This window comes from Furipterus horrens, unplaced genomic scaffold (assembly GCF_987537825.1).
Source record: "Furipterus horrens unplaced genomic scaffold, mFurHor1.1.pri manual_scaffold_17, whole genome shotgun sequence".
Taxonomy (NCBI): Eukaryota; Metazoa; Chordata; class Mammalia; order Chiroptera; family Furipteridae; genus Furipterus; species Furipterus horrens.
This window is the reverse complement of record NW_028327187.1, coordinates 51,476,425-51,492,565: the sequence shown is the minus strand read 5'-3', so window position 1 is coordinate 51,492,565 and position 16,141 is coordinate 51,476,425. Positions and strand designations below refer to the sequence as shown.

Below are 16,141 nucleotides of genomic sequence, written 5' to 3'. Positions count from 1 at the left end.
GCCACACTACCACTCTGCCTGTCTCTGTGACTCTTCTACTCTTACTTGTCTAGATGAATGTGTCCTCTTTAAATCCTTGGTTGTCGGGCTTCCATACAGCTCAATTTTCTGATGGTTTGGATGTTATTAGTTTTTGGATCTCATTGTAATTCTGTCTGGGGTTGCACAAGGTGGCAAAGCATGTCTATCTATGCCTCCATCTTGACCAGAAGACCCATAGTATTCTTATATAGTCAGTTTTATTTCTGAAATGTCAGTAGTAATATCCCCTCTTTAATACTTGATTTAAATGATTTTCATCTTTTTTTCAGTCTGTCTAGTTAAAGGTATGTCAATTTTGTTATTTATTTTTGAAGAACCAACTTTTGATTTTGTTGATTTTCTATATTATTTTTCCTAATTTTTACTTCATCAATTTCCACTCAAATCTTTATTATTTTCTTCCTTCTGATGACATTGGACTTAATTTTTTCTCCTCTGTGTAGTTTTTATTAAAGTAGTAGGTTAGGAATTGATTTTGAGATATTTCTGTTCTTTTATAAAAAAAAATACACATTTACAAGTATAAATTTCCCTCTAAACACTGCTTTAGCCATATCCTAAAAGTGTCTTTTTTTTTCAACAACTGAATCATTTCTTTAAAAGGCTGATTTAAGCTTCTACAATGTTGACCTCAACCTCTACTTCTGGCTCAATACTAGTAGAAGTGATCTGCTTAACAATCTCAGAAGGACTGTGCAAGTCAATGGGTCTTTTGTGGATCTTCATCTGAAACTAATGCCATGTCTTAGAACCCTCCCCATGGAGAGTTTTTCTTATAGTGATTCTCAGAATCTTGGTAGGCAACTGGACTGGTCCCTTAACTTTGAGATTCTTTTCTTTTGCTCCTCTGAGCAAGTCAGCACACACCTTCTACAAAAACCTTACATAGTGGCTGGCCAGAGTAATTCTAATTCAGTGAATCACCACCTCTGGTTCCACAAATGTCTTTCTGGTATCTTTAAAAGCCATGGCTGTAACGCAGCTTTCTGACCAATTTGTTCCTTGGTGAAAATGAACAGCACTGAGTGTGAATTAGTGGTGAGTCAGAAGCAGGAGCCGGAGGGATGGAGCTCTGCTGCAGCTGCAGCTGTGTCTTCCTCAAAGAGCCCTGTAAGTTTCAGTATAATATGGTTTTGTTTTCATTCATTTTGAAGTAGTTTCTAATTTACCTTATTTCTTCACTTACCTATTTGTTATTTAAGAATGTAGTATTTAATTTCACATTGTTACTTTTGAATGGGTCAGATTTCCCAACTTTACTGCAGCTATTTTCCTTCTAATGTGGTGAAAAAAATGGACTTTGTATGATTTCAATGCTTTAAAATTTATCAAGACTTTTAATGGACCAGCATATGGTCTATCCTGGATAATGTTACATGTTCAAAAGTGTACAAAAAGTTTGCTACCATAGAGCTCCATTATCTAGCTCTCCCTTTGTGTTGTTATTGTCATAAAAGTGACATCTTTATACATTATATACCCATCAACATAGATTTATAATTATTGCTTTATGTAGCTATTCTTTCAATTAGGAGAAAATGTTACAAACAAAAATATATTTATACTGTATATTATATTTACCTATACAGTTACCTGTGCTAATCTTCTTTATTCATACAGCTTGGAGTTGTCTAGTGTCCTTTTGTTCCAGCCTGATGGACTCCTTTTTGTATTTCTAATAAAACAGTCTTCTTATGATGAATCACCTCAATTATTGTTGATCTGGTGATGTCTTTTTTTATTCTCTAAAAAAATCTTTATTGATTGATTTTAGAGCGAGAGGGAGGAGAGAGAGGGAAAAACATCGATTTGTTGTTCCACTTATTTGTGTACTCATTGGTTACTTCTTGTATGTGCCCTGACTGGGTATAAAACCTGAAAATTTGGTGTATTGGGACAATGCTCTAACCAACTGAGCTAACCAGCCAGGGGGATCTGGTGATGTCTTAATTTCTCGTTCACCTAAAAGGATAATTATGCCAAAAATAAAATACTTGTTTAATAGTGTTTTTTAAAGCACTTTGAATATACTGTCCCAATCCATCTAGCCTCTTTGAATTTTGATGGGTAATTGGCAGGTAATATTATGGAGGATCTCTTTTTCATTATAAATTGCTTCTATCTTGCTGTTTTTAATATTCTCTTTGTCTTTGACTCTTGACAGTTTGATTCTAACATATCTTAGGTATTCATTGAATTATTTCTACTTGGAGTTTATTGTGTACTTCGAATGTACAGATTAATGTATTTAATAAAATTGTGGTAGTTTTGGGCCATTACTTCTTTAAATATTTTTTCTACCCTTTTGTCTCTTCTTTTACCATCTGGGATTTTTGTTATTATGTATGTTGGTTCAGTCAATGGTGTCCCATAGTTCTCAGAGGCTCTGTTTACTTTTCTTCATTTATTTTCTTTCTATTTCTCAGAGTTGAATCTCATTTAACCAATCTCAAATTTGCTGATTATTTCTTCTGCGAGGTCAGATGTATTACTGATCCCTTCTAGTGAATTTGTCATATCAGTTTTTGTACCTTTGAACTCTAGAATTTCTGTGCAGTCCTTTTATATATATAACTTCTACCTCTGTACTGACATTCACTAGTGAGGCATAAATATTATATTTTCCTTTATTTTTAGAATCACTTAACTTTAGTTATTTGAACACCAAAATTGATTTAAAGTCTTTATCTAGTAAGTCCAAAGTCAAGGCTTCCTCAGGGATAGTTTATGTTGACTACTTATTTTCATGTGTATTGGTCATACTTTCTTGCTTATTTCCATGTCTCAAACTTTTAAAAATTGGACATTTAAAATAATTATGTGATAACTTTGAATATCAGGTGCCCTCAAAAGGGCTTGTTATAGCTGTTTGTTGTTGTTGCTTATTTGTGTTTATTTAACGATGTTTCTGTATTAATTCTGTAAAAATGTGTATTCTTTGTCATGTGTCACCACTAAAGTCTCTGTTCAGTTAAATTTGTGTTCAGATAATTACTTTATAGGGATTTCCTTAAATACCTGCAGCCAATAAATCTCCCTGTCATTTCTGAGTGGCTCTATGGGCTCACTGAGGCAAATTTTTAACACTCCACCAGGAAGTTAACAACTCTCCTTTAGCCTTTAATTTCTGCTTGTGTATAAGCCTAAAGTTTAAGCAGTGGTAAGAGCTTTGGGTCCTCGCAGGTATCTCATGAACATGTGCACAGTCCTGGGCATACTCACATCACTACACCTGTTCTTTTTCTTCTAGGTCCACAAAAATATTTCAGAGCTTTTTAGAGCCTTCTGTAGACATCTCATTCCCCCAGATTTTTCTTGTAAGATTTGCAGTAAGCCTTTGTTTACACTAAATGTTATTCTCAGCCTTAGGTAGCTGCAATATTAAACAATAAATACTGATTGGTTTTGACAAATACTCCCAGGGAAAGATTTGTATGCACTGGCAAAACACTGTGGTAGGTAGACCAAATAGAGATAAACCTAGTGGGACTTCCAGCCAAGATGGAGGCATAAATGCACATGCTGCATCTCCTCACAACTAAGAAGGAATTTACAACCACTTCAAAATTTAAAAACAAAAAATTAAAACTACAGGGAAGGTCATCAAAGAAATAAAGAAGAAATAATCAGCCAGAAGGATAGGAGGGGCCTAGCTGGGACTGAAAGAAAGAGGAGTGGAGCAGCAGCTGTGGGGGTGGTTCTTGGCAGGTTTACAGCTGGCGGGCACAGCCAGGGTAGGGCTAACAGTACAGAGACTGTAGCTGTGGCAAAAAACATAGTCATACAGCTTAAATCCTGGAAGCAATCCCAGCCCAAAACCAGAATGTGTAGCTTGTGGTTCCAGCACTGGGGAAAACAAGGCCACATTGCTTCTGATTGTGAAAGCCAGTGGGGGTTGGGGTGGAGGAAGAAGCTACCAGTCTCGAAAAGGAGGCAGCTAGCTTAGTATGGTAAGGGGGAGAAGTGCCTGGAAAAGCAGTGGTAACTGGCACTGTTTCCTCTCAGACCCCTCCCCCACATACAGTGCCAAAACACGGTGAAACAAGTCACCAGCACTAATGGATACCTAAGTCTCCTTCCCCTATAATGTAAAAGGTGCCACAGCCTACCCAAATCACAGAGGCAAACATAGAAAGCTATCAAGATGAGACAGAGAAGTAAAGCCCAGAAGGGGGGGCATAGATCAAGGTCCCAGTGACACAACTAAGCAATGAGTATATAAGGATCCTAACAGATGAGGAGATCACTAATCTAATAGATACACAGTTTAAGGCACTGGTGATAAAGATGCTCACAGACTTGACAGAATAAACAAGATGGGGAAAGAATGAAGTCTATCCTGGGTGAAATGAAGAAAAATCCACACGAAACAAGTGGTGAAGGAAAGGAAACCAAGGTTCAAACCAACAAAGTGGAACATAAGGGAGAAATAAACAGTCAACTAGTATAGAAGGAGGAAATGAGAATTGAAAAAATGAGTAGAGGCTTAGAAACCTCTGGGATAGCTTTAAACGTGGCAACCTTCAAATAATAGGGTTGCCAGAAGGTGAAGAGGGAGAACAAGAAATGGAAAACTTATGTGAAAAATAATGAAGGAAAACTTCCCTAATTTGGGGAAGGAAATGGACATGAGTCCAGAAAGCACAGAGAGTCCCAAGCAAACTAAACCCAGGGAGGACCACACCAACACACATCATAATCAAAATGCCAAAGGTTAAGGATAAAAAGAGAATCTTAAAAGCAGCAAGCGAAAAGCAGAGAGTTACCTACAAAGGGGTACCTATAAGACCGTCAGCTCATTTCTCAAAAGAAACTTTGCAGGCAAGAAGAGACTGGCAGAAAATATTCAACGTGATGAAAAGCAAGGACCTACAACCAAGGTTACTCTATCCAGCAAAGCTATCATTCAGAATGGAAGGGCAGATAAAGTGCTTCCCAGACAAGGTAAAGCTGAAGGAATTCATCATCACCAAGCCATTATTATATGAAATGTTAAAGGGATTTATTTAAGAAGAAGGTCAAAAATATGAACTTTAAAATGAAAACAATATCACAACTATCAACAACAGAAGCTAGGGAATGGAAACAAAGGCAAACTAAGCAGACAACCAGAGTGGGAACAGAATCAAGTATGGGGAGCATGTGGATGCAACTCAGCTGGTAAGGGGAAGGAGGAGAGGAAGGGAAATGGTGCAGGAATTAAGAAGCATAGTAGGAGGGTGCAGAATGGATAGGGGGATATTGAGAAGAGCTTATATGCACGACCCATGGACATGGACTAGGGAGCGGTACTGCTGGAGGGAAGGGGGTTGCTGGGTGGAGGGGAGCAAAAGGAAGAGAAATTTGGACAAATGTAACAACATGACCAATAAAACATACCAAAAAAACATAAACCTAGTGAATGGGTTTATCTTGGCAACCACCAAACAGGTCAATAAAGGCAGCTGTTTGGGAATGAGGCTTTGAAGGAGCTCCAAGCCTGTTCTACTCTCTTCATTGATTGCCTGGTGGTTGGTTTTCACAGTGATTGAGGGCCAATAGTGTTCTAGGCTGCCACGTAGCTGGAGTAGGGAGATGAAAATAGGGCAAGTTAAAACACCATGGAGGTCATTATTCTTATTGACATTCAATCATTTTTCTTGACTAAACACTCCCTGAACGGCTTCGAGCCTTTTTGTTTTAAAGAGCACATAGTTTTTGTTTGTTTGTTTTTAAAAGATTTTATTTATTTTTTTGTTTATAGAGAGAGAGGAAGGGAAGGAGAAAGAGAGGGAGGAAAATATCAATGTGTGGTTGTCTCTCACATGTTGCCAACTGGAGTCCCATTCTGCAACCCAGGCATGGGCCCTGACTAGGAATCGAACCAGCGACCCTTTGGTTCACAGGCCAGCACTCAAGCCACTGAACCATACCAGCCAGGGCCAAACCTTTTGTTAATTTCCAGAGTTCTGAAAACATTGGTTCTAACAATTTTTGTCAGTATTCTCCGTGCTTTTGTCGGGGAGAGAACTTTCAGAGACCCTTATATTTCCACTGATGTCTTCAAACTATCTTTTATAGACATTTAAATGATTGAATTTATTGAGGTGACATTGGTTTGCAAAACTATATAGGTTTCAAGGGTCGTCGGCGGCGGCGGCAGCCGTCCGTCTCGAGAGACGATGGTGTAGCTTCTTAAGAGTCTATCTGCACCGCCGAGAATGGCTGTGCAGTCCGACTCGGGAGTGACACGGTATCTGTCTCCTCCCGTGTTGAATCGACATCTTGCGATGACGCTGAAGCTACAGAGCCTGGGCAGGGTGATATGGAGGGTCTGCTGTTGCCCATGCAGCAGACCCCCCCTCTCTTCGCAGCTGAAGGGTCCAAGGGAAAGACGGAGTCAATACAGCTTGGCTTCAGGTGCGCCGCAGGAGTTGCCAGTGTTGACTACAACGTCAAACCGCCTCAGGGACTCCGGCTCCGGATTTTCTGTCGGGGTTTACTCCCTTAGCCTTTCCCCTGAAGAGGTATGCCGCAAGGCAGCGGAGGTTTTTTGGAGTCAGAGTTTTCCTTCTCTGAGGTTTCAAGGGTACAACTCAGTAAAACATCATCTGTACACTGCATTGTATGCCCAACACCTCACACAGAGTCTCTTTCTGTCCTTATTTTTCTGAATTTTTAAAAAATTCATACACCATAAAATTCATTCTTTTAAACTGAGCAATTAATAGGTTTTTAGTATATTCACAATGTTGTACAACCATCACCATTATCCAGTTCCAGAACTGTTTCATCATACCAAAGAAACTCATATATTTAGTAGTTCCTTCCCACCTCCAGACCCCCCATTCCCTGACAACAACTAACCTACTTTCTCTCTTTATGATTTTTCCTATTTTGGACATTTAGTTTTAATGAAACCAAACAATATGTGGTCTTTTGTGACTGAATTGTTTCATTTAGCATAATGTAATAAAGGTTTATCCATGTTGTAGAATGTAACAGTACTTCATTTTTTTAATGAGTTTATTAGAGTTTATTTGAGCCAAACAGAGCATACACATGGAAGCAAGATCTCAACTGACTGAAAAAAATGCTTAGTAAACTTCATTATTTGTATCCTCGTTTTATGCCCAACAGCATCTCACTGTGTAGACATACTACATTTTTAAATCCATTCATTGTTTGTTGATAAATATGTGGGTTATTTCCATTTTGGGCCTATTATAAGCAATGCTGATATGAACATGCATTTTCAAGATTTTGTGCAAATATATGTTTTCAATTATCTTGGTCAAAGAATATTTTAATAAATAACATTTCAGAAAGAACAAAGACATTTAAATATAAAAAATAGTTTATAAATTTACTTATACAGTGTCTTATTTCAGTCTACTTTATTCTTTTGTATAGTTATATATTTGCATCTTGTTTCACTTTCCCTGCATGAGAAACTTCCTTTCTTTACTTAAAAAAAAAAGATTTTATTTATTTATTTTTAGAGAGAGAGGAAAGGAGGGAGAAAGAGAGAGAGAAACATTGATTGATTGCTTCTTGCACATGCCCTGACCAGGGACCAAACCTACAACACAGACGTTGTGCCCTGATTAGGAATCAAACTAGCAAACTTTCACTTCGGGATGTACTCCACCAACTAAGCCACACTGATCAGGGAGGAACTGCCTTTCTTAAAGAGCAGTCTAGTCTACTGGTTATGAATTCCTTCAGCTGTTATATGTCTGATAAAGTCTTTATTTCATCTTCAATTTTGAAAGCTCTTTTTATTGGATATAGAATTATAGGTAGACTTTTTTTAGTCTATCAGTACTTTAAAGATGTCATTCCAATGTCTTCCCACTGCATGATTTCTAATGAGAAAACTGCTGTCATCTTTATCTTTGTTCCTCTGTACATAATGTGACCATGAAGTGATTGGGTGTAGTTAATTAGTGTTTCCTGTGTTTGAGGTTTATTAAGCCCCTTGAACCTATAGATTTATAGTTTTCATTAAATTTAGAAAAATTTTGTCCATTATTTCTTAAAATATTTCCTGTTCCTCCCAGTCTCCTGCATGGACTCCACTAATATATTCTAGGACAGTTGAAGTTTCCCACAGTTCATTGATACTCAGTTAATTTATTTTTTAAATTTTAATTTTTTATTATTGACACTATTACATATTCCCCCCATTTGTCCTTCTCTACCAAGCCCCTGCCCCCCATCCCAGCCTTCACCACACTGTTGTCTGTGTCCATGGGTTATGTACATATGTTCTTTGGCTCATCTCTTCCAGTGCCCCACCCTCCTCCTCTATTAGATCTGTCAGTCTGTGTTCTGTTAATTTTTTGTAACCTCTCTTTTTTGTTAGATGTTGAGTCAAGTTTATCACCATGACTTCAAGTTGAACAATCTTTTCTTTTGCAATATCCTATTTGTAATGAAACTCATCCAATATTTTTCTCTGAAATTATAATTTTCATCTCTAGCAGTTCTATTTGTGTCCTTTATATATTTTCCTTTCTCTAACATTTTAACATGTTATAATATAGTTATAATCAGTGTATTTATGATCTTGTTTATTCTATCATCTGTGTGATTTCTGGATAAATTTCTATTGATTTCTCTCTTCATTATTAGTCATATTTTTCTATTTCTTTGCATGTCTAGTAATATTTTATTAAATGGCAAACATTTTTATCTTTATCTTGTTGGATGTTAGGTATTTTGTGGTCCTATAAATATTGTTTAATTTTGTTCTGGAACACAATTAAATTATTTGGAAGTTTTTTGTTTCTTTCAGATCTTGCTTGTAGGATTTTTTTAAGGTAAGTCTGTAACCCTGCTCAGCATAGGACTCACTTTCCCCAATACTGGGGCAAGACCCTTATGAATGCTCTAGCCAACTTCCCATGAATATTAAGGTTTTCCTTTATGGTTTGTAGAAGCATGTCCCATTTCTGAGTCTTTGTGCATGCCAAGCACTGTTATATCTAATCCTTTAATGTGGTTTTTTTTTTTTCTATGCCCTCAGATAATTAGTATTCTACTAAACACTCAGGGAGAGCCCTCTACATATCTCTGGAGTTCTATATCTGTGAAGCTCCCTCCTCTATTGTATTCTTTCCCATGAATTCTAGCCACTTTGTCCTCCTTGGACTTAGGTATCCATCTTCTAATTCCAGAAGTTGACTTGGATACCCCGACTCTGCACCATGGCCTGAAATTGCTCTCAATGCAGTAAAACAGGAAATTATAAGGCTTAGTAGGTTTGTTTGTCATCTCTTAGGGATCAATGTCCCTTATGATTTAATATCTAGTGTCCTGAGAATCCTTGTGTCACACTTTGTGGGCTTTTTATGATTGTTCAGGTGGGAGAGTAAATCTGGTCTACCTTGGTAAAAAGTGGAATGCCAGCACAGAGTCTATATTCATTATAACAGTAAATCAAAATCATTATAGAGGATTTGTTGACTATGCAGTACATCCATGGCTTACAACGTAAGGCCATTTAGTGCGTCTATAGTAACACGAATATTTGTATTTGGATAGCTTACAGTTTTGTCTCAGTATTGATTTAGCAATTGGAGTTCCAGACAAAATATACTTCTCATTAATTATAGGAATACATAGTTTTACTTTATAATAATTTGTTTTATCTCTGAGTTCACAAATGGAAATATTGTGAGCACCATTGGTTTAAAGAAGACATTTATTCATGGTGGTGGAGAGTATCAAAACAGAGGGAGAAGAGAAAAATCCTTTCAAATATTACATGGCAAATTCCCATTTTTCACAAAGTATCATGGGTCATAAAACTTATTTCATCCTATTCTTTCACCAGACTTCTTATCAAGATATTAATAGCTGACTTAGGGCCAAGATGGAGGCTTAGACTGACACCCTTTGTCTCCCTCTAGTACTAAGTAGGAATACAACTACCTCAAAACCAAAGATAACCAGAAATTCCAGAAAATAAAACTACATAGAAGCCCAATGTATGAAGTTATAAACCAGCGGTGCTCCTCTGGACGAGTGGGAAGAGCAAAATCAGAATTGGGATGAAAAGATTGGGCTGTGCTGTCCGCGGTAGCAGTGAGGATAGTGGCAGGACTGTGAGAAACACCAGGGGAGCAATCTCGGCTGCAGTTGAGACCCGGCAGCTCACGATTCCAATGCTGGGGAAGGCAGACCCCTCCATTGCCTTGGATGGTGAGGCCATGGGGAAGGAGCCTCCCGGTCTCTCAGTGGAGAGTAATGGCAGGAATCCATCTTGGACCCCCGCCCCCACACAAAGTGCAACAGAGTGGTGAAAAAGGTCCCGGTTGCCAGGTAGTAACCAGTGCACAGGGTGCCACCCCATACAGCCTGTCCAGGAAACAAAGGTAAACAGAAAAATGACAGGATGAAACAGACCATGATTGAAATCCCAGTGATGCATCTCACCAGGCAGCAGATGAGGGACGTAACCAATGAGCAAATAAGAAATCTTTCTGAGGCTCAGTTCAGAGCTATAGTCATAAGGTGGCTTACAGAAATAACAAAAATTTTAGAACAAGACAGGGAAGGGATGAAAGCTAGTCACACTGAAATGAACGAAAACACATATGAGACAAGCGGTGAGAAAATGAAAATCAGAGATCAAATCAACAAACAAGAACATAGGGAAGGAACAAACAGTCAACCAGTACAGAAAGGGGAAAGAAAAAGGGAGGAACACAAGGAGAGGCTGAGAAACCTCTGGGACAGCTATAAGCAAATGAACATTCTAATAATAGGATTGCCAGAGGGTGAAGAAGAATTAGAAATTGAAAATTTATGTGAAAAAATAATGAAGCAGAACTTCCTGAACTTGGGGAAGGAAATAAACTTACAGGTCCAGGAAGCACAGAGAGTTCCAGAAAAACTGGACCCAAGGAGAACCACTCCAAGACACATTATAATCAAATTGTCAAAAATTAAAGATAAAGAGAGAATCTTAAAAGTAGCAAGAGAGAAGAAAATAATTATGTACAAAGGGGTCCCAATTAGACTGTCATCTGATTTCTCAAAGGAGACTCTGCAGGCAAGAAGGGACTGGCAAGAAATATTCAAAATAATGAAAATCAAAAACCTACAGCCACAAATACTCTATCCAGCAAAACTGTCATTCAGAATAGAAGGGCAGAGGAAGTGCTTCCAGGACAAAGTAAAACTGAAGGAGTTCATTAGATACAAACCACTATTATATGAGATGTTAAAGGGACTGGTTTAGAAGAAGAAAGATCAAAATTATGAACATTAAAATGAAAACTGCATTACAACAACCAACAACAGAAGCTAGGGAATTGAAACAAAGGCAAACTAAGTAGGCAACGAGAGTGGGAAAAGAATTATAAGTATGGGGAACATTATGAGGGGAGGTCAGCAGGGGGGAGGGGGAAGGGGAAAAGAGAGGGAGATGGTACAGGAATTAAGAAGCATAGTAGGAGGGAATGGAGTAGACAGGAAGAGGTTGAGAAGAACTATATGCACAACCAATGGACATGGACTAAAAGGGGGGGACAACTGGAGGGAGGCAGGTCACTGGGTGGAGGGCAGCAGAGGGAAAAGAAATTGGGACAACTATAACAGTATAATCAATAAAAGATATTTTTTAAAAAAGATATTAATAGCTAAGAAAAATGATTAAAAACCTCCCCAAGGAAGAGGAATGTATGAATACAAAAGTAGTTAGAAGGGTGATAAGGCCTGGTCTACACAGTGTCTAAGATCTCTCATAGTTCTAAACCCAATTCCAGAATATCAACTCTACACAAATCAAGAGCCAACCATAGTTTTCTAAGGCATTACAATACCAAACTAGAACCCTTGAAAATTAAAATGTTGACCAAGTGTCATTGTCGTGCCTCCACAAAAATACGTGTTAGTCTTGAAAAAAATATTTTTTGCATCCACTGTATCTTCTGTAGGTTATATCTACTGTTTAATTAATGTGATGTAGTTAGCTATAATGCTAAGCATCGTCTAAGCACCACCACCAATACAGCCTATCTTCCTGGCATAAGTGTAATCTTAATTTAAAAAGGAAATTTAAATAAAAAATAAGATCAAACACATGGTTCCTGAAAATGCTGCAGAAACTGCAAACATGTCAAAAACCTTGAAGGTTGCAAGTGTGGAAATAAAGAATGAACTGTAAGCTTCACATTTTTTCTGTAGAAACATAATCTACTTTCCATTTCAATATTTCCTTGCCCTTCTTATTGAAATCCTATTTCAGATTACTGCTAGTGAAATATAACATATTATAATGGATATTCTGACATTGAAAAGTCAAGGACGGGATTGCTTCTAGTTCAGTTCTATGGACCCAAATGTTTAATATTAAGTTAAACAAGTAGTCTCCTTTTAAATTCTCAGGACTTTATTCTAAATAATTTCCCCCAGTTAGATAGCACAGCACTGATGTTACTAACAAATTTCAATGTAGCATATAACAGTGGTTCCTAATTGCTTTAGCATATATCTCATGCACAAGAGACAGGAGGGTAGTTGCCTTACTTTGTACAGCTTAGTTGCATTTCTTACCTCTGAACTACACTTAAGCAGCAAATTGAGACTTAAGGTTGCCTGAAAATTAGGATCCATTAACATGCATGTATTGGAAGGAAAATGAATTAGTTTTTCTAAAGCAGAATAGATTTCAACCTCATTCTGTGTATTAATTGTGCATACTTTCTCTTTTGCATATTTTATAAATTAGTAGCCCTGATCTGGCTTACCTACATAAATTTTCATACTCATGTTTTCCAGGTTCTGCCTTTGGGCAGTTTGGTTTTTGAAACATTTTATTAAAAAGCATTTTGGTACATTTCCAAGACACCCTTTGGGTCAGTTAGCACCTATTAATATTTTTCTAAGCAGTCACTGGAGGTGCATAACTTGCATGTTTTACCTGAGAAGTCTTCTGTATGGCTTTTATACTTTAAAGAAACAGTTCTCCTTAACAGTCTTTTTTAAATTTCTTTTTTATTATTGTTCTAGTACAGTTGTCCCAATTTTCCCCCTGTTGTTCTCCCCTTAACATTCTGTAGTAACCATGTGGTTATTATGTATGAGACTAGGGGAATGGAGAAGCTGAAATTCTGTTCATGAACTGTTCAATATAGATCTTGACAGGTAGTGAGTTCTGCTGATTGTTTAAGCAGTCACACTAACAACCCATGCTCTTCCAGGAATTCAAATCCCATTAAGATGATAATCACCAAATGAGTATTTAAAAAAATCATATAAACTCATAAGCGCAGATGCACTTATCTGTCTTTGAGGTAGTGTTTGGGATGAATGGAATACATTTGGACTGTGCCCTGACAAATATGGATTGATTGCCTCCCTTGAAGTAGGGTGGTTATAAAATCAGTTGATCATTAAACAACATGGGTTTGAACCAGGCAGGTATGTATCCAAAAATACATAAATATTTTTCAATAAATACTGAAAATATTTTTCTCTTCCTTATAATTTTATTAATGATATTTTCTCTTGCTTTATTGTAAGAATAGAGAATACAGTACATATAACATACAGAAAGTGTGTTAATCAATGGTTTCTTATCACTAAGGCTTCCAGTCATCAGTAGTTACGTTTTGTGCAAGTATACATACATTTTCAACTTTATGTTCACAGATCAACTGTACACACACACACACACACACACACACACACACACACAAATATACTAATATATGTACACACATATATAGATTCCAAAATGATCTCTGTGGTTATGGACAGTTTCTTAAGGTAAATACCATCTAAGTACATCTTCCCATTGTGATATTATTTTACACGTAACTTCTTATGTGCATCAAATAAGGTCAAACTGCACAATAAACTCAACTGTCTGCAAATACAGAACCCATGTAGCTTGTGTATTATGCACATGATGTAAGAACTGCCTCCTTACCCTGTGGCCCTTCTGACTTCACAGATCCCTCCCTGCCACCCATTGATGATAGGGCAAGCATTGGTCACTAAGTTATATTTACTTTCACTGCCTTCTTGTGTGTCAAGAGTAGTAAAGGAAAGAATCACAGAAGCTATTATTTTTCTAGTGTTCCTTTAAACTTGTTTTTTAATAAGGCTGACAATATAATTTGCTAATATATTCTTGATGTCCAATTAACGCATCCTTATATATTCCATCAATAAGAAAGTGTTTTCTGTCTGTTCATAGATGTATTTTCCATGTGATCATATTTTCCTTCCCAGTGGTTAAAATAACTAAATGAAAAGGGAGTTATATAAAGAGCAAGAGTAAGTGGCATGGAAGGAGACAAAAAGAAATTGTAAATGATTACCTTAACCTTATAGAGTAGCCACTTCAATATAGGATTCACTCATTATCATGATTTACAAAAAAATTCAGGGCCCTGGCCAGGTAGCTCAGTTGATTAGAGTGTGTCCCAATATGCCAAAGTTGAGCTTCAATCTCTGGTCAGGATAGATACAAGAAGCAACAAATGAACGCATAAATAAGTGGAACAACAAATTCATGTTTCTTTCTCTCCCTTACCCCCCACCTTCCTCTTTCTGAAAATCAATTTTAAGAAATTCACTAATTTCTACTAATATCACCTCCACATTTGGAGACTCAAGAGTCGATGTATTAACTATATTAAAAGGCCTCATTTATAGGCATAGTGGCTTTAACCCAAACCCTAAAATATCTGAACTGCTTTATTCTGAAAATATGCCATCAATTCCACCACAGGGCAGGAAAAAGACATTTCTAATGAAATAGGGACAACATTATTAAGAAAAATAATGAGACCTTCAAAGATGGCAGCGGAGTAGGTAGCAGTGTTATCTGCTCACTCCCATCACGGAAGGACTTCGGGTGCAAACACGGAGAGGAGTGAGTGTGGATGTCAGACAGCGTGAACAGGGACAGGAGTGTGGGAGCAGTGTGAAGGAGGGCGGAAAGTTCAGCCATACACTCCAGGCTGAGTCGCTGGGCCTCCGGGACTGGTGCATCTGCCCTACCACACCTGAGGGGGGCAGCTGCTGACCGGCTTGTTAGCCAGGAGCTGCTTGGAGGCTCCCTGCTGCCAGGGGTGCACCAACCAGCAGAGTCTCGCAGGGAGTCAGTGAGAAAGTTTGACTGAAGAGGACGGAGGCATGGGAGGACAGTGAACAACCCAGACTAGGAGAAACTGTATGAACTGAGTCTAAGTGGGGACCTCCTTGGCTGCAACTTGGGACTAAAAGCTCTGCACTCTGGGTGTGCTCAGCACTTGGACCAGGGCCATACCAAACAAAGGGGCAGTTTTGAGGCAAGGAAAGGGGCCCACATGGGAAAGCTGCGGTGGAATTGCAGACTCGGGGGGGGGAACCCCTAGCCCGGAAGATGGTGCACGCCCCTGAGCTTTGAGTGATTGCACCAGAGTCCTGCCGAACAAAAGGGCAGTTTTGAGGCAAGGAGAGGGGCCCATGCAGGAAAGCTGTGGCGGATCTGCAGACTCGGTGGGGACCCCAGGTCAGCAGGTAGCACATGCAAGCGTATAGGTAGGGATGCGAGCGGTTGTTGTAGCTCAGGAATAGACACACGACTGGAGGCAGAGCAGAGATCACTGGCATGCACACACTGGCCCAACAGCAGAAAAACGTTGCTAAACAAGCCTGAGGAGGGCTGAGGGTGCCACAGGAGAAAACAACTAAACACGGCTCACAGTAGAGTGGCGGTAGGCCCACGAGTAAGAGACTAGCAACCCCAGAATCAAGCTGGATCTCCCCATAGCCAGCAAACCAACCAGAAAAGATTTGAAACCTATGGAATTTTGACCAGGGGCAGATCCAGAGAAAAAGGAGACTGCACCTAAAAGTTGAACTGAGTAAAAACACTTTCTTTCTTTTTTCTTTTTCCCTTTCTCTTTTTCTTCTTCCTTCTTTCATTTTTTCTTTCTTTTTCTTTCTTCCCCTCCCTTTCTTTTCTTTCTCTCTCTTTCATTTCTTTCTTTCTTACTATTTAAAAAATTTTTCCCCATCTCTTTTTTCCTTCCCCTTCCTTTCTTCTTTTTCCTCACTCTCCCTTCTTTTCTTTCTCTTTCTTTTCTCTCTTTCTTTCTTTCTTTATTTCTAT

The 16,141-nt window shown here is 38.3% G+C and overlaps 1 pseudogene; it reads right to left on the bottom strand.

Moving 5' to 3' along the window:
* Positions 1-651: 651 nt before the first annotated feature.
* LOC149990990 (small ribosomal subunit protein uS10 pseudogene) lies at positions 652-1,011 on the bottom strand (annotated as a pseudogene).
* Between the last annotated feature and the right edge of the window lie 15,130 nt (positions 1,012-16,141).